General features: G+C 38.1%; 1 protein-coding gene across 49 annotated transcripts in view; it reads right to left on the reverse strand.

The window, feature by feature from the left end:
- Positions 1–21,278, reverse strand: part of ZBTB20 (zinc finger and BTB domain containing 20) — a 769,297-nt gene that overhangs the window by 354,863 nt on the left and 393,156 nt on the right. For all 49 annotated transcript variants that reach the window (XR_007457485.1, XM_049629359.1, XM_049629402.1 and 46 more), the window contains one exon: positions 3,058–3,105. The gene's annotated coding sequence lies outside the window, so the exon portion shown is untranslated. The remainder of the gene's footprint in view (positions 1–3,057; positions 3,106–21,278) is intronic.

Here is a 21,278-nt window from a genome sequence, read left to right on the forward strand (position 1 = left end):
TCTAGTCTAGCAAAAGAAAACTAGATTCTTTAAACATTCTTAGAGTAAACTAGAACAATACATATAAGCAACATAGGGAGTGCCCTTTTTTATACAATGAACCATCTCCTTTGACCCTCACTTCCCCAAACACAGTGCTTTTCTTTTTTTTAATTATTCAGACTATTAATATATAATTCTTCCCTTTTCAGACTTTGTAAATGCCTTCTTAGGACGAAACCTTTCCTTTCTGCCAATATATCTTTAAAAAACCCGAAAGTTTTAAATCCAGTGTTAGGTCTGGTTTAAGTAGGTTGGCCACATTGATCCACTATGGGTTGGCTGTAACCATGCTGGACTTCTAGTCAGAGCACTATGTTTTCCTTTCACCTCAGATACAGAATTGTATATAACACAGTGTATATCCCGTCATGAGTCTAACTAATGCTATACAGAACTAGCAGCAAATTATCATCCTAAGTTTGAGGCAAGTGAAAAAAAATGTCAAAGAAAAGTTCCCCCATGAAACCTAGCCAAATGTGTGAAATGTCTCTCTAGTCAACCAAATTGCGCTTTGGCTTACAGATGCATCTAAGAATATTACGAAACACTCTGCTGAGATTTTCTAATCAATTGTTACATTTTAGGAAACATAATGGCAGTATACTCAGAAGAAAAATACTCCAATATATAATGATTAGAACTATTTACCTCAATATTTATAACATTAACATATGAAAATGTCCTTGTGGGCCCAACATATTTATGGACTAAATGCTGTGATGTCTGGGGTTTGCTTCAAAGTAACATGGTAGTAGAATGGGAAAATGGCAGGCCATGAGCTCATCATTGTGCAAGCTAAGTGATGGGTACATGGGAGTTTGCTATAGTAATCTCTACATTCATGTATTTGAAAGTTTTCATGATAAAAAATTCAAAAATATATACTGATTTAAACTTTCATTCTTTTATTCATTATTGATTGATTTTGATTGATTCATCTACTCTTTGTATGCAAGATATTGTGGAAATGTGAAAAGTAAAACAAAACACCCAAAATGCTCTTGTCGGACACTTAGGTTAAATAAGCAATTCCTCTTCAGGAATGAATATATACATATATATATATATATATATATATATATATATATATATATATATATATACACACACACACACACACACACACACACACATACACACACACACATTCGTAAAATGACATTTATAAGAACCATGTAATTACATGTAAAATTCTTAGGTTAAATTTTGAAATTCTGTAGAAAGTACGTTTACAGCATGTTTTTAAAAATATATATATCCTCAGGGAAAAAATGAGAGTAAAGAAATACATCAAATGGTTACTAATGATTGGATTTAAATTATAGAAATAATTACTTGTATTTTTCTTCATTTTACTCCTATGTGTTTTTCCAAATTATTTTTAATGAACATGTATCATTTTAAAATGAAAATAAATATTTATTCATTACTGCATAAGATGTGCTCTCCTTTCCCAGGGAGCTTTTCACTAAAAACAGAGAAACTGCAAACACACAGCTTTGCCCAGATACTTTAAATCTTCATACCTAGAAGCGAAATACACCCACAGGAAAAGAAACGTCAATACAGATTTTATCTGATCATAGAAACATAAAGAGCTTTCTGTGTGTTGGACAGAAATAGGGGAGGAACCAGCTTCTCTGCAAGCCAGAAAGAGTGTGAAATTCAGGCCATTTTGTGATGAGATCCTTTAGCCATGAAAGCAATGGGAGCAACAAATTAAAGTTACCAAATAAGCCTGTCCCTGGACTCAGGCCGCTCACACTGATATGCGCGTTTCTTTTTAGTCAGTGTAACAAATAAAGCGTGGGAATGCACATGGGGTGGTGGGGGTAGTTACAATCCTAAAGGCTTGAGGCCTTCGCTGGTGAGATGGATATGTTCAGAGGTAGATGTGCGACAGAATTAGGAACAAAAATACAGCGACAGCTATGGATTATGTGCCATGGATACAGAAAGTCCCTGTTAGAAAGCTATCTTTATTGCCCCAAGAGATTATTTTCCCCATTTTATGCACATTCATATAAAGTGAAGTCAAGAGTGTAACTTTTAAAAGTTTGGATGAATATGATGTTCATGACTAACTCGGCCTGGCTGGAGCCAGACAGAGTCTCATCAGATGCCAAGCAAGTCACCCCCTTTCGTCTTCCTCCCTCTCATTTCAGGGCAGGCCAACCTCTACAAATTCAGCTTTTATGCTCTTTCTGACTTGATGATGCTCTGCGAATATACCCTCAGTCCTGACCTGCACTCTTCCTCTCAGCCACTGACATCTCAAGAAATCAAGAAGGCCACAGTCCCAACCTTCCCGAAACTTCACAAATTTCCACTAAAAGACATGTAGACCTCAAAGTTTTCAAAGCGAGGCTCACTTGCAGCTCTGGTCTTGGCCCTGTTAATTCATTAAAGAGGTGGCTATCCATATTCATGCTCCTAAAGGACATTTTTCCTCTTCCGTTTGTGGGTGTGCACAAGAGCAATCAGGTCTGATTTTCAGATTGGATCAAATGAAGTGAATGCATTTCAAATGTTTTGCCTATCATAGAACAATAAGTAGTTGAAAGCATCACAAAATGTGTTTAGAAGGTTCTGTGTTTGTTTGTTTAATGCCAAAGTGTCCGATGTTCCATATGGAAAATATCCACATGGAGACGTCCATTGAGGCGTCTCCTTTGGAAATATATATCTCCAGAGAGCCTGACAAACAAGGCCTTTGAATGCTTCCACCTCTGCATAGCAAAATCATTGTGAAATGTTCGTTGAAATCTGTGATCGTAGGTTCTTGGGATCACATGTCTTATCATTCTAAATGATGGTATTTCAAATGAACAAACTGGATATAAAATATGTACTGTTCACCAATGTCAAAATACGTTCTGTTCAAATAGTACTTGGAGGTGGTGGACACACCACAGCCTTCAGGTTGAATTCTTTCAGAGACTGGCAGAAGTGTACTTGACTTCTTTGCACCACAATATTCTAGATTGTCATTTAGAAATAATGAAAGTTACTTACCAGACAGCAATGTTGTGAGAAATATCCAGTTAGTGATGGTGAAACATTCTGAAATGAAAAGAATACGGTCAACCCTGGGTATTTAATAAATGTATGACAACACGGTGATCATGTAAAATAACCCATTCGCCTATCACATTGGGACAGTGCCTCGGTGACACTGTATGAAGAGTAAAGGATGCTTCCTTTTGGAAGGAACATACAAGGGTGTGCTGAGAAGGTGACGCCTGCAACGGTCTGCATGTTCAGCTTGAAGGGCTCCAGCCAGTTGCAACTAGTTGTGGAAGACTTGCTGCCCATTTCTGCAAATTCACTGTAACTTGTATTGGGAAAGTTATGTTTTATGGTTAATTATCCATGGTCTGTTTGAAAAAATAAATCAAACCATTGTGAACCACCAGGATTTGCAGCTCCATTTGAACTTTACTGTACTTTTGATTAAACATTTTGTAAATAAAAACAAACTGGTTTCTTCTTGTTTTTGGTTGCTTGTTACTTGTGTTCTGGATATAAATATTGCGGCAGTGGTGGGAGAGCAAGTTATGGATTATTTACCCCCTGGTTTCATGAGTTGTGAGTTACTGGCCTTATTCTCCTTCATGAGCATAAATAAATGTATAGTATTATATTCCAAGTCCTGTAAGACAAATGGAACGAGTCAACTGAAACCTTTTAAAACCAAAACCTTTTATGCTAAGTCACAGAGCAACAAAACAAACCCCAAATTAACATTTAAAAAGCTTCTACTGTGGAGCAACGAAATCCCCCAATATTATATAATCTGCATTTTAAAAACTGCTTGCCTAACAAGCAGCAGTCTATCAATAATTCCACATGCTTGTTTTTTTCTCTGCTTTTATAATTTAGAAGCCATAGATGGTTTATCAGAGATCACCTCCCACCCCCGATATCACCACCAGAATGACACCTTGAAAATAACCAGCATAACTAACTGAAGCCAACATAGATTTAGAAAGATCTGGAATTATTGTAACTAAAAGTAATGAAACTACGTAAAAGAAAAACTATATAAATTTGTCTATATTCATCATCCCAAGACTTATATAAATAAAAGAAATCTAAAAAATAATTGTCCAGGGAAAATGAGAAAAGCCAAGATTCAAAGGACCCTGTAGCACAGTGCAAGAGGAATATGTTTGAGACCCAGAATTTCCTAAGTTCCTGACACATCTGCATATGAAACTTAATGAGAACCACCAAAGTAGCTTGCCAAAAATTATGTTTTTTTAAATGACCCACTGTTCGCAGCACTGACCAATGAAAAGGACTTCTAGGAAGTACACAAAATTGCCTTCTGCAATTTGCTACTTTTATAAAGACAGAGGCAGGATAATAAGGGGTTTCTTATAAAATGGGGTGATCTGTCCATTGCTGGGACTTGAGCGCTGCATCTGACTTCATCTTATCCCTTACTCCTCTCGTGGCTTACTGCTCACCTGCATAAGCACTGGGAGGAAAGTGCCATAGCAGGTCCCTCATCAGCTCATAAAAACGTGGTAAAATATTTATGAAGGGGCTACTATATGCTACTATATGCACAACTAGAGTAATTCTGTTTGGAAAGGTAAATCAGTGGCTAAGGGTCTTGTCACAGCATTTAAAAATATCTATTACTGATGCCAACAGCAAGGAGAAGTTAGGTTGAAAGTGTTCTGAAGGACTTCTGAAAAATGAGAAAATGTTTAAAACTCTCCCTAGCTTCTCGCATGTCCTGGGAACATAAGGTGTAGGCCTGCTAGCCCTTCTTAGCCTGGATCCCATATTACAAAAGAAAAACTAGAAGTGGCCTGTTTCCAGGGCCCTGGTTACAACTGAAAATGAAGGCTGAATGGAATTAGTTGGCAGCCATTGGACGCTGGAAGGTCAATTCTGCCCTAAGTATGGTCCAGAGAGTGTAAAAACCCACCGAGATGAAAATGGAAAACTATTCTGAGAAACAGGAAGAAAAAAAGTTCAAAGATATTTTACTTCAACACAGTTTCCTCTATTTCTTTTATGATACATGCTTCCAACTATTTTGACAACCAAGAAAATGCTCATCGATGAGTTCTAAGTTGTCTTTTAAATCGTTCCCTGCATACAGAGTGTTACAGAGCGCTGGTTACTGAGGAATAATCATGTTCAAATTGTATTATAAAGTATGGTATTTTACATGATGCAGGTATATACAAACTGAATTGTATACTGGAATCTAAACTCAGCTATAACACATGTAGAGGGACACTTAGAAAAAATATACATAGGAGTATGTTTTCCTGGTGAAAGACTATTCTGATTGACTGTCATTATTTTTCCATAAACAAATCTACCTGAGCCATAGATTTTTTTAAAGACAAAAACCAGGAAGTGTATTTATAAATGGTTAAAAATATATCCTAGCTTACTCATGATTCATTAAGACAATTAAAGATGCCCCCATCATCAGAGATGCAGAGACATGATAATCCCAAGTCTCTTGATCACTCGGTTGTTGCAAGAGAGACAAATTCAGGCAATGAAACCTGAAAAACCAGACAAAATTCACCTGGCTTTGATTTTTATCTTTATGCACCAGATTTTCCCATACAAAAGGAGTCATAAATTTAATAGCTAACACATAAGAGAAAGGTAAACAAACCAGGAAATAGCCTAAATCTTTTTTTTTTAAGTGAAGGAACACTCATCTCTTAGCTTCAGTAAAATCAAATGAACCATTTCATCTGCCTTTTCCATCCAGAAGGAAAGTATGACCTACAGCAATGTTATTGACCTCAAATACAAGGAGGTGAAGTGCCTCAAGAGTTCTACTCACGTCTGCCCTCTTCCTTGACTGTTTTCACCTTCTCACAGATTACATTAAGAACGATCAGAACTACCACCAGAAGTACCCCTCATACATCTGCTCTTACCTTCCTCTAGCAGATACCCGACAATGCCTAGTCAGGTTCTCTCTACCATTTTGGCATCCATTTTATAACTATTCAATAGGCAGAAACTCAAAAGGAAGAATAAAACAAAATCAACAAGTCCTCCAACCTCCCTCATCAGGTGTATGTCTGATTCCCAGAGGACACGAGTCCATTAAATGAAATAAAATATTGTAACAGGGAAGGAAGACTGATAAACTTCACACAAATCTCACCGAGTTCCCACTCATGCTGGGAAGGGAGTTATTCTAGTGAAAACACGGGGGTGTAGGAAAGGAGTGAAGGGCTACAAAGGGACTAGGAGACATAAAGGTGGTGCAATGGACCCAAAGGTGTTCCAGGGAATGGTGTGACAGAAAGTTCAAAAGGAAAATTCCAGAAACTGCCAGTTTTTAAGTGGAACTGTTGTTTAGGGGATAAATTCTATACGGAATTTGAATTAAGTGTGTGCTATAGCATCTAGATGTTTTCTTTTTCATTAAGACTTTGGAGTTTGAATGCAGTTTGTCATGAGAAAAAAACATGAGAGCTTTATACAGCCCCCAAAGTAAAAGACACGAGAAAGACAGGGTTTATATAACTGGCTTTTTACATAAATATTACATCAGGATACTTTTCAAATGAAAACACACACAAACACACACACACACACACACACACACACAGCCGTCTTCCTTATCCTCTATTTTAAAATTCATTTCATACTTTAAATGTTGTTGATTTTTCACAAAACAAGTAAAAACCAAGTCAGCATTAAACACCTCAGAATAATTTCAGTCTTATATTACTTGGAAAATTTACCACATCATGGTGGGTCACAAAATCCTGTTTAAAGCCATTTGAGGCACTGACAATTATGGGATGTTTTGCTGCAGCCTAGGGCAACTAGAAATGGCCACGGATGTTAACTAACTCCCTCCTCAACAGTCTGAGAAAAGGGAAAAAAAACTGTAAGTTTCCCCATCTGTTATTTCCTTTTTTTTTCTTTTTGGCTGTGGAAAAGTAAAATTATGCAAGAGCTTTTGAATGTAAAGGCTGTGTGTGCTTTTTCCCTTTTTGTCTCTGTGTACCGGTTATGTGATGTTGCGTAACTGAGTACAGAGTAGGCGGTTAGCGTTTACTATTGATTTACACTATGCCATCTAATGAATTCATAGCACTCAAAAGAAAGGAACGAGAGGGGGAGGGAGGAAAAGGAAAGGAGGGAAAGGGGAGGGTAAAAAAGAGGAACAGAGGAAAGAGAGAAAGAGCTCATTTAGAGAAACAGTTCTAATGTCCAGAATAGTTTCATGCTTATTCCCTCTAGCTCTTTTGGTTGTTGTTCAGGTCTCAGAAAAAAGGACTTTGAGCTAGTGACCCCAATATTCCAATCTTATTTCTAATGAGGATCACTGACAGGTGAATGTCTGAAAGTACTAATGTGTCAAATGACTTGAAAGCAATTCCACTAAACTGTCAGACTTCTCCGTATGCACTTATTTATGATTCTCTCTGTGCATTTGGGAATCTGTATCTATGATAGCCAATGCGATGGTCCGACTGGTTTACCTAGTCACTGATATTATTTGAAAGACACATGGGGCAAAGAGAAATATGTCCCACTCTACCCATCTCCTTTGAAAACTGCATAAAGGATGCATTTAGAAATCTTTGAATAGGTCACTATTTTACTCTGGAAGAAGATATGCCACAAATTATTTGGCTCCACAGAACTGCCTAAGACAGGAATGTCAAAGAGAAATGGGCAGAACGAGAAAAGATTCTAAACTCATGAACAATACTTGAAAAATAAATTTAAATAATTTCTTATATTATGCCTATGGAGAGCACTCAAAATATAACTTTTGATCAGGATGATGGTAGACATTCCTAGTCCTCAGTGTTTCCCCTGCTGTACAGTGAGCTCCCAAATTATAGGCTGGAAAGTAAGGATGAAGTTGATTCTGCTGCTAGGCATGGGACCTTCCTGTACCTGAGTGCCCTCCAATGGCTGAGAACAACTACTAATGTGAGGAAGATAAGCAGATATTTTCTTTATTAGCAGCCAGCTTGAGGGCAAGGCAGGGAGCTGGTTTCCTTTCTGAATGTGGGTTTGTAAATGGTGACTGGGAAAAATCACATGAGGTCGTCCAAAAGAAAGAACAAGAGTCTGAGGTTTCATTTCTGATCGTCCAATCATCTCCTCCACCCAATTTAGCTTATTCAATATTAAACAGATGCCTACTCCATCCATTTGCCAGGGATGCTTTAATTAATTGACAGCTGTGTGCACACGGTTGTATGCTGAGCACTTAGCACGGTGTTTGGCGCACTCTCTCTGCTCAGCAAGTATTTGTCGAAACAGTAAAATGATTATAGGAGACACGTCACTGTGGGCAAAGTAACCAGAAAAGCCTCGGAAAAACATATTCCAATGATTTACAGGCAATCTTAAGCTGTATTTCTCTATCATTTATCTGTAGACACAAAAGGTTGATATAGAGCAAGAATCGGGCAGTTATTTGGGGACAGTTGACTTCAGTTCCATTTTATTGGAAAAAAGCTTAACAAAAATTATAATGCTGATAGCATCAGCGAAGTTTTGTGTTCATTTCCACCAGCCCTTTTGGACTATTTTTCATTTCAGTCTTGGGCACAGAAAAGTCCATTTTAATTTCCATGGACACATTCTAAAGGGAAAGTCATGGGATATCAACATAATTCATCTTTTAAAAAATACTGAGAAGAATGTAGCCATTTAGTAATGGGAGAGAATATAGTTTTTTTGTTTTTTTTGTTTTTTTTTTTGTTGAAGGGCAAGGCAGGTTGAGTTTTGATTAGGTTATGCAAATTTAAATTAATAGCAGGGCAACCAAGAATGTATTGAATTCCATTTTCTTGGTTAAACAGGAGTTTTATATGAACAAAAATTCTGGATTACAAAGTCAGAAGTGCCATCTTTCAGCTAATTGGAGAATGAGACCTTTAGAGGAAAAGTTGCATGGGCATTCTCTCAGAAATTCCAGTTGAAGATTCAACTAAAAGTGTGTTTGGCAGTGGCAGCCGCGGTACTTTTTAGAGAGCGGGGCTACCTGCTAGTCCATCTGGGATGAGGCAACATTTCAGTCAAAACCTTCAAAAAGTTTTTTTTTTGTTGTTGTTTTTTTTTGTTTTTAACTTCGGTCAATGATATAATCTCCTCAAACTCAGCAACTCCCTTAAATAAGCATTCGGGCAGTATGTTGACAAGACCATCCCATGTGCCATCTCATTTCACGGATTCTAAAATATGAATGAGAACTTGCTGGACCACTTATTTCATTTATGAAGATTCTGAGGTTTGAGAGACCATATATTTTGACATATATTTTGTCAAATATATTGACATATATTTTGAGATAAAGCTGGGACTAGCGTCTAAAGCTCACAGTTCACTTCCCCACAGCATAGAAGAGGTTAATGTTGTATAAATGGAATCTTACTTTATTTTATTTTTAGTTATTTATTTTTAGCCCGTTCTTTCTTTTTTAAAAGTTTTAACTTAAATTCCAGTTAGTTTACATATAGTGTAATATTAGTTTCAGGACGTGTCTTATTTTAAATGCCATAGAGAAAGATTTGAAATGATTCTTTGATAAGGAATCCTTACATTATGTAACAATGTTCACCTTAAAACTATTTTATACTTCATTTTTTATTTTTAGTCGTTTCTCCTCTTTCCCGTCTTCCTTTTATTTTTTGGATCTTTGATTAGAGTCACTTTTAACTGTTTCTAGCTCATTCATGCCCATTCCCGACCTCAAATGCTTTCCTTTCTCTCATGTTGCATCTGAAGAACCAACTTTTATTTGTTACTCTTCCTCATAAACATCATTATTTTGTTGATGTGCTTTGAGAGCCTCAGAAATCATAAAGGAAGAGAAATTTTAAATTTAACAATATACAATAAATATATCTTTGGTATATATTCAAATTAAAAAATAAAATGTGCAACAGGACACTGACAACTTGTAGGGTCTGTCATAGGATGTTACAGCTGTAGAGACCTGCATCGTCGATGAGACTGGAGCCTCCTGTCACAAGAAATCTCCAGACCACTCATTTTCCACTACACCAGGTCACCTTTCTTTTCCCTTTTCTTTCTTTCCATTCCACAGACACAATTATTTTGGGACTAATTATGGCATAGCAGGAGCAGGTCGGGAGAAATCCTAGTGGCTGAATGTGGCTTCATGATACTGGCCAAACTCTCTCAATTCCAAAAAAAAAAAAAAAAGTCAGAAAGAGTTGCATATCAAAATTGCAGCTACACAGAAAGTGAAGTCTGAGGAGGTTAAAAGAAAACTTGGACTTTTTCGAGAAAAAAGAGTCCCTGGATAACAGGAATGTTGCTGCCAGAATCATTGTAATTAAGATTGTGTCATTGTTTCCTTTATAAATGTTAACTCTTATGGGGTTTACAAACGATCAGCTAAAACGATCAGCTCTAGGCTGAAACATAGCTCCAAATATCTTAGATTGGGAAGTATTTTTTCCCTCCCTATTCCTTAAAAGAGAAAACATAAAGCAACTATTCAGAAATTTCAACATTGGATTCTGACCACATACCTTTCCCAAAAAAGAGTAGGTGCTAATTAAGGAGTCTAAACGTACAGTGAGCTGAGGTGAACAACATCCACTGTGGGACGAAGGACATTAGCCTGGTATATGAGTGAGCAATAAAATAAAAGGGTGTCCTATTGTTTTAAAAGGTTTAATGTACATCACTCGGATAGATATTTCATTCTGTTCTATCGATCTGAATAGGATTTTGGCAACGCTGTGTTGAAAAGTCTTTTGCTCTTATTTGCTAACTAGAAAAACTTACAATTATAGGAGGCAGGAATTTTGATGGTTTCCTTATATGCCCATTTTCAGGGTGGGTATTGCATAATCAATAATTTTTTTAAACCCATTGCTCCTATTTCTCTGGCATTGGCTCTGGTGTTTAATGGCTGCAGAAAGATGCTCACAGTGGTGACGAGGGACAGGAGGAGGAAGTCACAGACTAACATTAAAATTAATAGGCCAGGAGGAAACTAGCATTTACTTAGCACATATTACATGCCATGTACTTCATTAACATTATTCCATTTAATGCAACAACCCCCCCCCCCCCCCCCGAAGTAAGTAAGATTGGCTTAAGTTTCAGAGATTAGCAACCTAGCCGCAGGGTTGTCAGCTAACCTGCTTAAGGACACAGCCAATTAAAAAGTTGTGCAGGTGAGGATCAGGACCTGTTTGACTTCCAGGCCCACAGGTACACTGTAAAACACCACAAAGCCAATGATGAGAGCCACCACAAGCTCCAAGTAGGAGGTGGGAAGGGTAAATGACTCCTAAAAAGAAACAGGTTCTTGCTTTGCTCTTGGTTCCAATAAATCCCTGTTTTTTAAATGTATATTTGGAAAATGCTTTTTTTTTTGTCATAGATAAGAAAATGCACAATTTCCTGGGAACCTTTAAATCAGACATTTGAGTGTTTATAAAATCTCTTTAAAGATTTATACTAAATAACTAGATAATAGTTTAAAAAATATAATTCATATCAAATCAGATGATTAATACATAACAATTTAATGACTGTGTGTATGTGTGTATATGGGTATATATGATTTGTGTGTGTGTATATAATTTTTTCCCTTGCCAAAATTTCTGGTAATTTACTATATACAGTACTTGTCAAAAGCTAAACAATAAATATGTTAAGGCAGGAGAAAAGGAAAGAACAAAGAAAGAAGAGTGTGTGTGTGTGTGTGTGTGTGTGTGCGCGTGTATGAGACGTACTATTCTCAAGCCCCCGGGGACATGTTTCAAATATGTTTTTAAAATCCTAGTTTGGTGAAGAACTTTACAACAAAGTAATTGTAGCCAAACAGATTTGAAAGGATGAATTAATAATTCTTTCGGCAGCACACATTTATTCCTCAACTTTTAATACATCCTTTGCTTTGTCCTTTCCTCCTTGTCTGCCTTAAGTCTAAATTTGATTGGGAGCAGGAAGGAAGAAATACTAACTTCTGGCTTAGCAGAAGCACGAAACAGGAGAGAACTAGAGTATCTTCCTGGCCTTCTTTTCTCATCCTTATAAGGAAAAGCTACAGTAAACTAAACAACAGAAAAAGAAACAACAACGACATTGACAGTTTTGCTCAGGCAAAAGCAAGATTCGTATCTGCACAACTTCAAGGACTTTCTTCAAATGTTAGCTTCTCTGCATGGTCTTAACAACAAAGCCGAAGAAGAGATGAGATCTGTTTAAGGAAACAGATGAGATTTGAGAGAAAATAGGAGGCCCTCCTTATTTTCAAATAGTATTTAAATGCATGACCAAGATAATAACTTGCAACGTTAAAAAAAATTACACAGTTAACTCAAACCTGCTAAAAATAACTCACAATACCCTCTCCGCTAAAACAAAACAAAATAAAGCAAAAACTCACAAACAATTATTTTGACTGGTAAAAACAGTGACATGAAAGTAACAGATGGGACAGCCCAGTTTTACTCACACAACACACTCACTAAACACAATTGCAAGCGTACCCACAAAAATAACTCAACAATGGTGACTTTGGCCTTGTGCTTCAAATATCTCCCTTAGGTGAGTTTCCTTACAGACTTCAAAGGGCTTGTGAGAAATAATGTAGAATAAAACCAACTTGTCTGTAGGAACCTAGGAACGGGAAGGGGCTGCCAGTCACAGCCTGCAAACAAAAGGGATCTTGTCACCTTCGTCAAGTCCTTTCTCAGGACTGGAATAGGTGTTCTTTCCCTGTGTATTGTTTCTTGTTGTCTGGTAGTATTTTTAGGAAAGGTGACATATCTGTACTCTTAAGAAAACATCACACTACATACCATCTAAAAACTTTCATAAATCAAATAATTAAAAGTAACAAATCTTCCTGCTAATTGCTCCTCAAAGTTGAAAGACAGGTTATTTTCTTACCTTACACCATGCCTTCTGATCTGACAGTGTCATTCAATCAATAATTTCAATGTCACTTACTGATTTTCAACTCTTTTATTACAAAGACTTCAAGCAATAATGAAATGGTGCTGATCTGCTTGCTTTCACTCTATATAACATCTATATTTATATGCTTTGCTTCTATTTGGATCTATATTTATCTGCTTTATCTGCCTACAGTGCATCTGTTTCTCATACACACAGACATATATTTATATATATACACACATACTGTATATATATATAGGTTATATATAAACACACATACCCACAAAAATGTATGAATGTATGCTAGCGTGCTTATTTCAACAAGCATGCAGGTGCATAAATACTCAGACACATGACAAATATACCAAGAACATAAATGTACATGTAAACATAGTTGTACAGGGAAAAGCGTATGTTAACAATAGGCCTGTCTTTGATACTTGGCTGTTGGCCTTTGAGACTTACACACTCAGGAGTGACAGCCACAGACTACCCTGGGAAGGAGAAAAATCTTCAGAAAGTGAAACTATATAGCTAAATAGAGATCATGCATTCTGACTTACTCATTTTAAGATGAGGAAACAGAGACACTGAGAGGTTAAGAGAGAAGGTCTGACGGCTTTCTAGCGGCAGACCTGGAAGCAGAACCCAGGACTCTGCCTTCTCTAGATAAATGCTCTACTATGCTGACCTGAAACCCAATTATCACCTTCTAATTTCCACTCTTTTCCTATTTTCCCCTTTCTTTGCTGCATGAAATGTAAGTAGCCAACAAACATTCAACCCGAGTCAGGCCTGCTTCCAAATGTTATAAATGTGCTGTATCATTTAGTCTGCACAACAGCTCTACAAAGTAGGTATTCTTGTTCATGTCCATTTTACAGATAAAACATCTGAGGCCTGACTACTACATAACTCACTCAAAGCTACACAGCTAGGAAGCAAAGAAGCTGAGCTCCTATGATACTCCACACCCTGTGTTGTTCCCACTAGATCATGATGTTTTCCCTTAATACACATCTGAATGCCTTTATGACCCACCCCCACCCCAGTACCACAGCCTAAGCATGATATAAATCTGTTTCAGGATATATAATAAGCCTAAAGCAGAGGTCCTCTCAGACTGAGAAAAAAATAAAGGGGAGTGGAACAGGTGTGAGTTCTAGTGCAAACCCTCTAATAGAAAACTGAAACATGTAAAATTCAGGCCCCCCAAATCACCCCAAGGGTAGTCTTATGTGATTTAAAGTCTTAATGACTTCTAGCCTATGAACATTGTATGTCTTCTCCATCAAAAGATATGTCAAACTGATAAAATTGAATCAGGTGGGATATAGAGGCACAAGAAGGCAAAAGGAGGGTAGCAAAGGGAAGAAAGAACTGTACCCCCTCTTCTACTCTTGGGACAACACTTCCAAAAATAAACATCTTATCAAAAAATCCAAAGCCAGTACCAAAAAATGGTATTTCACTCCCAGTGAAGTGTTAAGAACAAATTCAGAAAAGAAAACATGTCTATGGTAATTTCATACAGATTTCCTCAGATAGTAACCAGTTGTGAGTTATCCCAACACACAGGAGTTTTACACGTTGTTCAGCTTACACAGAACCCAGCACCAGGAGATGCCATGTGGGTTTGTGAAACTCTCTGGGGCATACTGCATCCATAAGCCAAGGAACAGAAATTGCACTGATCCATACATGCAGCTCTTCATCTGTGACATATTGATAATTACTCTTTATTTGTGAATTAAATCCAAGTTATAAAAACAAGTTTCAGACATTTGTCACAAACAGGGTGCATTTGACTTAACTCTTTCAGAACTCGATCTAGTTACTATCTCCAGGAAATGGGAGCTAGCATTGAAAGGGCCTGATACTATGGTAGGATTATGGCCTTGATAGAGAGAGAGAGACTGACTTGAATTTTAATCCCAAGTCTTCCACTGATTAACAATATAGATTTAGGCGCATCACTTAAATGGATCTGAATCTCAGTTTCATTACCTGTGGAATGAAGAATAAAACCACTCATTTTGTAGGAACATTGTGAGGATTAGAGATAGTCCCACAGCAATGTCCTCCTCATAAAGGAGGCCATTAAATATTAATTATTATATGTTTAAGAAGACCTTTTGGCTGTGTCTTTCCATTGTATAAATGATACACAATTCTTTTGGGAGTAAAAGAAGAAGTAAGGTACTTTTTATGCTTGTTTAATCAAAGGCCAACTTTTTGGTGATCAGGTGTGTTCCAAGTAATGATAGAAATGAAAGCATCTCATAGTGTAACATTTTCACTGGAGGATCTTAAAGCACTTAGTAAGCCTCGACTTTTGTGATGCGGCTACTCTCACTTAACTATTGGGCCAAATGAAGCTCGGAGATCCATCCCCCAGATGAATAACAACTTTTAAACAATCACCACCAGGGGTGAGTAGAAATTCTGTCTTTAACATCTAAACCACATAGTGTCCAGCTGGGTAATAACTGTGGTAAGGTCACAGATACAAAGGGCCATGCTCTCCCCAGAGCTCTTTGAGATTATGCACTGAAGCCAAAACCATTAGGTAATGCTGTGTACATCTGCTGAGATAACAAGGGTGAGTCAGGGTTAGGTCAGGGTTTCAGGTTATAGGGGTGGGGTGAAGAGTGGCTTTCAGATCGAATGCTGAGAGCGGTTTGACTGCAGCACCAGACAAGCCCCATAGTATTTAACATAAGAGGAAAGAAAGAGGAGGGAGCCACTGCCGAGAGATGGTGGGTGGGAGCACGGAACCCGTGGGGCTCCAACAGGGAACTGTGCCTCAAAGAGGAGACCCTCCCATGTGTGCACACACACTGAGAAGCGGACAAAAAAGCCCAGGGTGCAGCATAAATCCTGCTATCCCAATAACACACACAGATGTTCTACCATTGTTTTCTTTTATGCACATTTTAATTAAGAGATCAGAATCAAGCATTAAAATGTTATTAAATGGCTTGTTTACATTTTCACTATATGTCATTTATTATGCATTTTCTAAATGTGTATCTATTCAGAAGGGCTATTTGGAATTTTTATGTCACTGTTACAATTGTGCCTCTAACGCACACCAGTTTGAGCTAACCAAGAAACTGTCGGAGAGTGGGATAGAAACTCTGGCTTCTCTTACTCTCAGTCAAGCAACCCCATCCCCCATCACACCTCCCTGCAGTGTGACAAACGGCACTGGCACCACTGTACTCAGCACTACAGGATGTCCCAGGTCCACAGCAGCCTTGCTGATTATTCATGAGAGGCCTATTTTTGCATATTGTCCTGTTGTCTTCACAAGAAAACGGTCTCTCTATCCATGCCATACCCTTCCCTGAGCAGTTCTGAAAACCTCAGGAACTCAAAGCTACCACACGGAGGGACCTGGCCCCCTCCCAGTGGCATAGGCTCTCCCGGAGGGGACACAGTGGGAGAAGCCGGAATGAGATTTTTTTCTCTCCTCATCCCATCACTTATTTCTAGTCTACCACTTATCTCAAAGTATCTCTGCAGGAATCCCTTGAGTTTTCGGTATTATTCTAGAGTTGAAACAGACACCCAAACCTCACGTTCTCCCAGGCTCCACAGATACTAAGACTTATTCACACAATCCACCTGCAAATGTGGGGCACAGGTGTCCTGTAGTCTGCCTGCCCCATACGGCCCAGAAGCCCATGGTCATGTTATGCCTTATGAATCGTGGTGCACAGAATTATAAGGCAGAGGGCAGGACTCATATCTCATGCATGTTCGGTTCAGTGCCTAACATATTGTGAGTGCCCAATCAATCCAAATAAGAGAGGGAGGTTTCCTTCCTTCCTCCCTCCTTCTCTCTCTCTTTCTATCTTTCTTCCTCCCTGCCCCCTTTCCCTTTGTCTGATTGTTATCCAGGATAAAGCAGAATGCTTGCACACAGCAGGCACAAGACATGAACGCATTCTAATCCACTGTCAGATTATATTGCTTATACTGTCTCATTTGCAGCATTACTGATCCAGAGAAGCATTTCCATAACTCTAAATATAACCTTGAGGTTAAGAGTTGAATTGAGTCTGCTATACCTGGTGGACCAGATAGGATCCTGAGAAAAGTAATGGCACAGCTTTAAATGGAGTTTCTTTTAAAAGGAAACTTTAAGATGTTACCACAGAAAGAGTAAAATTGGCACAATTCTCTGGAGAGCACCTTAGCAAATAATGCATCAAAAACTTAAAAAGATATGAAATGCTACTTGACCCAGAAATTTCACATTTAGCAGTTTATCTAAAAGAAATAACCAAAGGGGCGTCTGGGGGGCTCAGTCGGTTAAACATCTGATTTGGGCTCAGGTCATGACCTTACAGTTCATGGATTCGAGTCCCGTGTCGCGCTCTGTGCTGATGGCTCAGAGTCTGGAGCCTGCTTCAGATTCTGTGTCTCCCTCTCTCTCTCTGTCCCTCCCCCACTTGTGCACGCTTTCTCTCTCTCAAAAATAAATAAATAAATATTAAAAGACTTTAAAAAGTAGGAGAAATTACCAAAGATCTACACAAAGATTTAGAAGCAAGAGTTTTTATCATGGCATTACTTATAATTGTGAAAATTTGGAAACTTTGCCAATAGATGGTTAAGTAAATGATTGCACATCCATGTGTTGGAATATTATGTAGTTATTAAAAATCATATATTGAACATTACTTAATGACATGAGAATTTTTTTGGAATATTGTTAAATTAAAAGGTTTATTAGCCAACAATATGGAAAGGTTGATCTATTATTTAAGTAAACCTTTCTAAATTAAGTATTTTTTTTGTTTTATTTATTTATTTAGAGAGAGACAGAGACAGGACGAGTGGGGAAGGGGCAGAGAGAGAGAGGGAGAGAGAAAATCCCAAGCAGGCTCTGCTCTGCCTGCACAGAGCCTGATGTGGGACCCAAACCCATGAAACCGTGAGATCATGACCCGAGCCAAAATGAAGAGTTGAACACTTAAATGACTTAACCACCCAGGCACCCTGCTAAGTTAAATATTTTTAAAGAAATGATATATGTGTATACACCTAGTGAAAAAAAGACTGGAAAAAAAGTGATTGTTTCTGGGAAGAACAATTTCAAATAAGTTTTGTTTCTTTTGAACTTTTCCATAATGAAAGCCCATTACTTATATAGCAAAATATTACTTAAATATTACTATTTAATATTTACCATAAATATTACTATTACTTAAAATAGTAATCTACACATAATTTCCTTCCCTAAACATAAGTTCCTTCCCTAAACTTTCTATAGGCATTTTTGTACCTAGGAGTCTTCCCTTTCCCATTTTTATAGATACTATGTATTGCTTTCAAACATCTTAAGTGTTTGATACTAGGTAGTTGTAATAGATACCTCTTAAACAAAAACTTTTACTAGTCTATGATTTTAGTCTTAGGCCTCTCCTTAGAAAAAATCCCAATGGCCTGTGAGTTAATGATATGGAATCTTAAGAAGTAGAACAGGGCTACTATGGCTGGCTCTCCTGAAGTCATAAATTTTGCTTTCAATTTAGGCTTCATAATAGTAATGCATATCATCAAGTTGTATTACTTAAGCCCGCATACCACTTTTGCCTATTTTGATTTCCAAACTCTTATTTATTTCCCCAATATTATATCTGTCTCATATATGCTGATGCTATGGAGAATACATGAAACTTAGAGTCCATCATTCAGGAAAAAGTCATCATAGGTTTGGCCAAGCAAGGAGTTCAGCTGAATGCAGTCTAGTTCCCCCTGCAGTGTTTGATGTAATAATCAGGGTGCTTCTTGCACCCACAGCTCCTTGTTAGAGATACTGCTCTTTCTGCAACTTTTACTCACACATATACCCACCAGGCATAGGCTACTCTTCAAGGGATTATAAAGTAGAAAGAAAATGGAGGAGTCATAACTGGTCACAGGTAATCTCAAGTCATAAAACAGGACAAGGACATTTAGTACCAACAGAAGAACTGAGTGGAGATGTGAAGAAAAGCCAAGATCTGATACCAGGACTATAGAAGTTCCATGAAGCCCTGCTGCAAAGGTCACTGGAACAGCCCTGGACCTGGAATAGTCTCAACAGAACTTCTCCTTGGAACTCCTTCATTGTGCCATGTATATCTCAAAAACATATCCCCACCACTGAGCAAACAGAGTCTCTATTTCTTAAATAAAATAATAATACGAGTAATATCTGACATCCAAACTTTGAGATTTCAACAGATGTAAAACACACTTTTTTAAGCTTGAGTTTCTGATTTCACCATGGAAATTTGAAATAGCTAAAGTGGAGCATCACGAGTTTCTGTGTCAAGTCAATGGAATTATAAATTTAAGTGTAAATGATGTATAAGTGGGGACACCTGGGTGGCTCAGTCAGTTAAGCTTCTGAATTTGGCTCAGGTCATGATCTCATGGTTTGTGGGCTTGAGCCCCATATTGGGCTGCCTGCTGTCAGTGCAGAGCCTGCTTAGGATCCTCTCCCTCCATCTCTCTCTGCCCCTCCCCCACGCTCTCTCTCTCTCTCTCTCTCTAAAATAAATAAACATTAAAAAAAATGATGTATAGTGATTACAGTTGCGTGGCAACCATTTACTAAGGCAGGAAGTTACTCTTGAAATGAATTTGCAGGCTTCTGGGTTCCTACTGGATAATGGCGGCAAACTAAATTTGAACTTTTCAAATATTCTCTAAAAGTAATGTAGATCAACAAGGAGAGAAAATAAAACAACTTATGTCTATAGCATAACTAAAATAGAAAGTTACAAACTTCAATTTCTGCATAAGTAGGGAAGTAAACATTCGGAAACGAGAAGAGCTAACTTGGGAGCCCGTACTAGAATGGTATCTGGAGGCAATGCTACCTGGGAGTCCAGGAGGACTGTTTTCTCTAGGAAATAATCAAAGCTTTAGGAAGGAGATGTGTTCCGGAACAACCATCCTGTGAAAAGTATAAATGCCAGGGCCTTTCCAAGACCTATAGAATCAGAATTTCCGGAAGTGATATCCAGACGTCCACATTTTTAAACTCCAAAAGTGATTCTGAAATACCCCAGGGATGAGGACCAGTGTGCTACTGGGCAAGTTCAACCTTTATAAATTCATCTACCCTAACTTCACAAGCACAAAAACTCTGCTCTTGCCAGGCTAGTTTCCTTGTTCTCCATCCTTTATTTTTATTTATTTATTTAGAAGCGGGGAGGGCAGAGACAGGGAGAGAGAGAATCCCAAGCACATTCCACTATGTCAGCACAGAGCCCGATGTGGGGCTCACTCTCACGAACCGTGAGGTTATGACCTGAGCTGAAATCAAGAGTCAGTCAGTTAACCAACTGAGCCACCCAGGTGCCCGTCCTTGTTCTCCATCCTTGCTTTCCCCCAAAGAGATAGTTAATTTATGTCTTCATGCATCTTCTCCTGACTTCTCTCTCTCTGAAATACTGTGTATTCTCCTTACTGCCTGTTTAAATTCTCCCCACTTCCAAAATTGGGTTCAAGTTTTACCTCCCTTCTAACTCACATGCATTCCACCTACATTAATAAACTACAGAATATGTGCTTTCCCCTCTGTCTTATATCCTTATGGAAACAATAATTTATCTTTGTCTCACATCTCAGTGAGATCATAAACCATGTAAGTCCTCAGGACATGTTCATATGTTTTTGGTGGGACCTCTTTGCTATATATACATTCGAGACTTTCCAGAGACAGCAAAATGAGTGAAAGTAGCACCTTTATATCCATCATCAAACAACATAGGGGATACATATTTACCTCAAAAACTCCTCAGAATCCATTCCTTGTACTCTGTAAGCTTATATTCTAAAGACTATGTATGTAGAAGTGAAAAAAAGTGAAGAAAAAAAAAAGATAAGCAAGGGTTTGCAGCTCTAGCACTATTCCTTCTTCTGCGTTCCTGAGTCATATATCCAAATGCCTACTCAATTTCTTTACTTAGGTAAGAATTGCAAAGTCAACATGCCCCAAATCAATTCATAATTATCTCTGCCCCCAAATCTGCTCTTTCTTCCATTTCTCCCATAGCTCCCAATTCCACGGAGTTCATGATACTGCCATTCATCCAGTTGCTCAGGGCAAACACTTGGGACTCACCACACCTGGTGCATCTCCTTCTAATCTCTACCACATCAAGACCCTCAGCAATTGCTTTCAAATTACATTCAAATTATTCGGAATTGAACTCCTTTCCTGCTGCCATTGCCCATCACATACTGGGCTCCCACAATAACCCCTGACTAGTCTTCCTCCTCTACCTTTGACCCTTTAAGCCTATTTTCCA

The sequence above is a fragment of the Panthera uncia genome, chromosome C2 (genome assembly GCF_023721935.1).
Source record: "Panthera uncia isolate 11264 chromosome C2, Puncia_PCG_1.0, whole genome shotgun sequence".
Classification (NCBI taxonomy): Eukaryota; Metazoa; Chordata; class Mammalia; order Carnivora; family Felidae; genus Panthera; species Panthera uncia.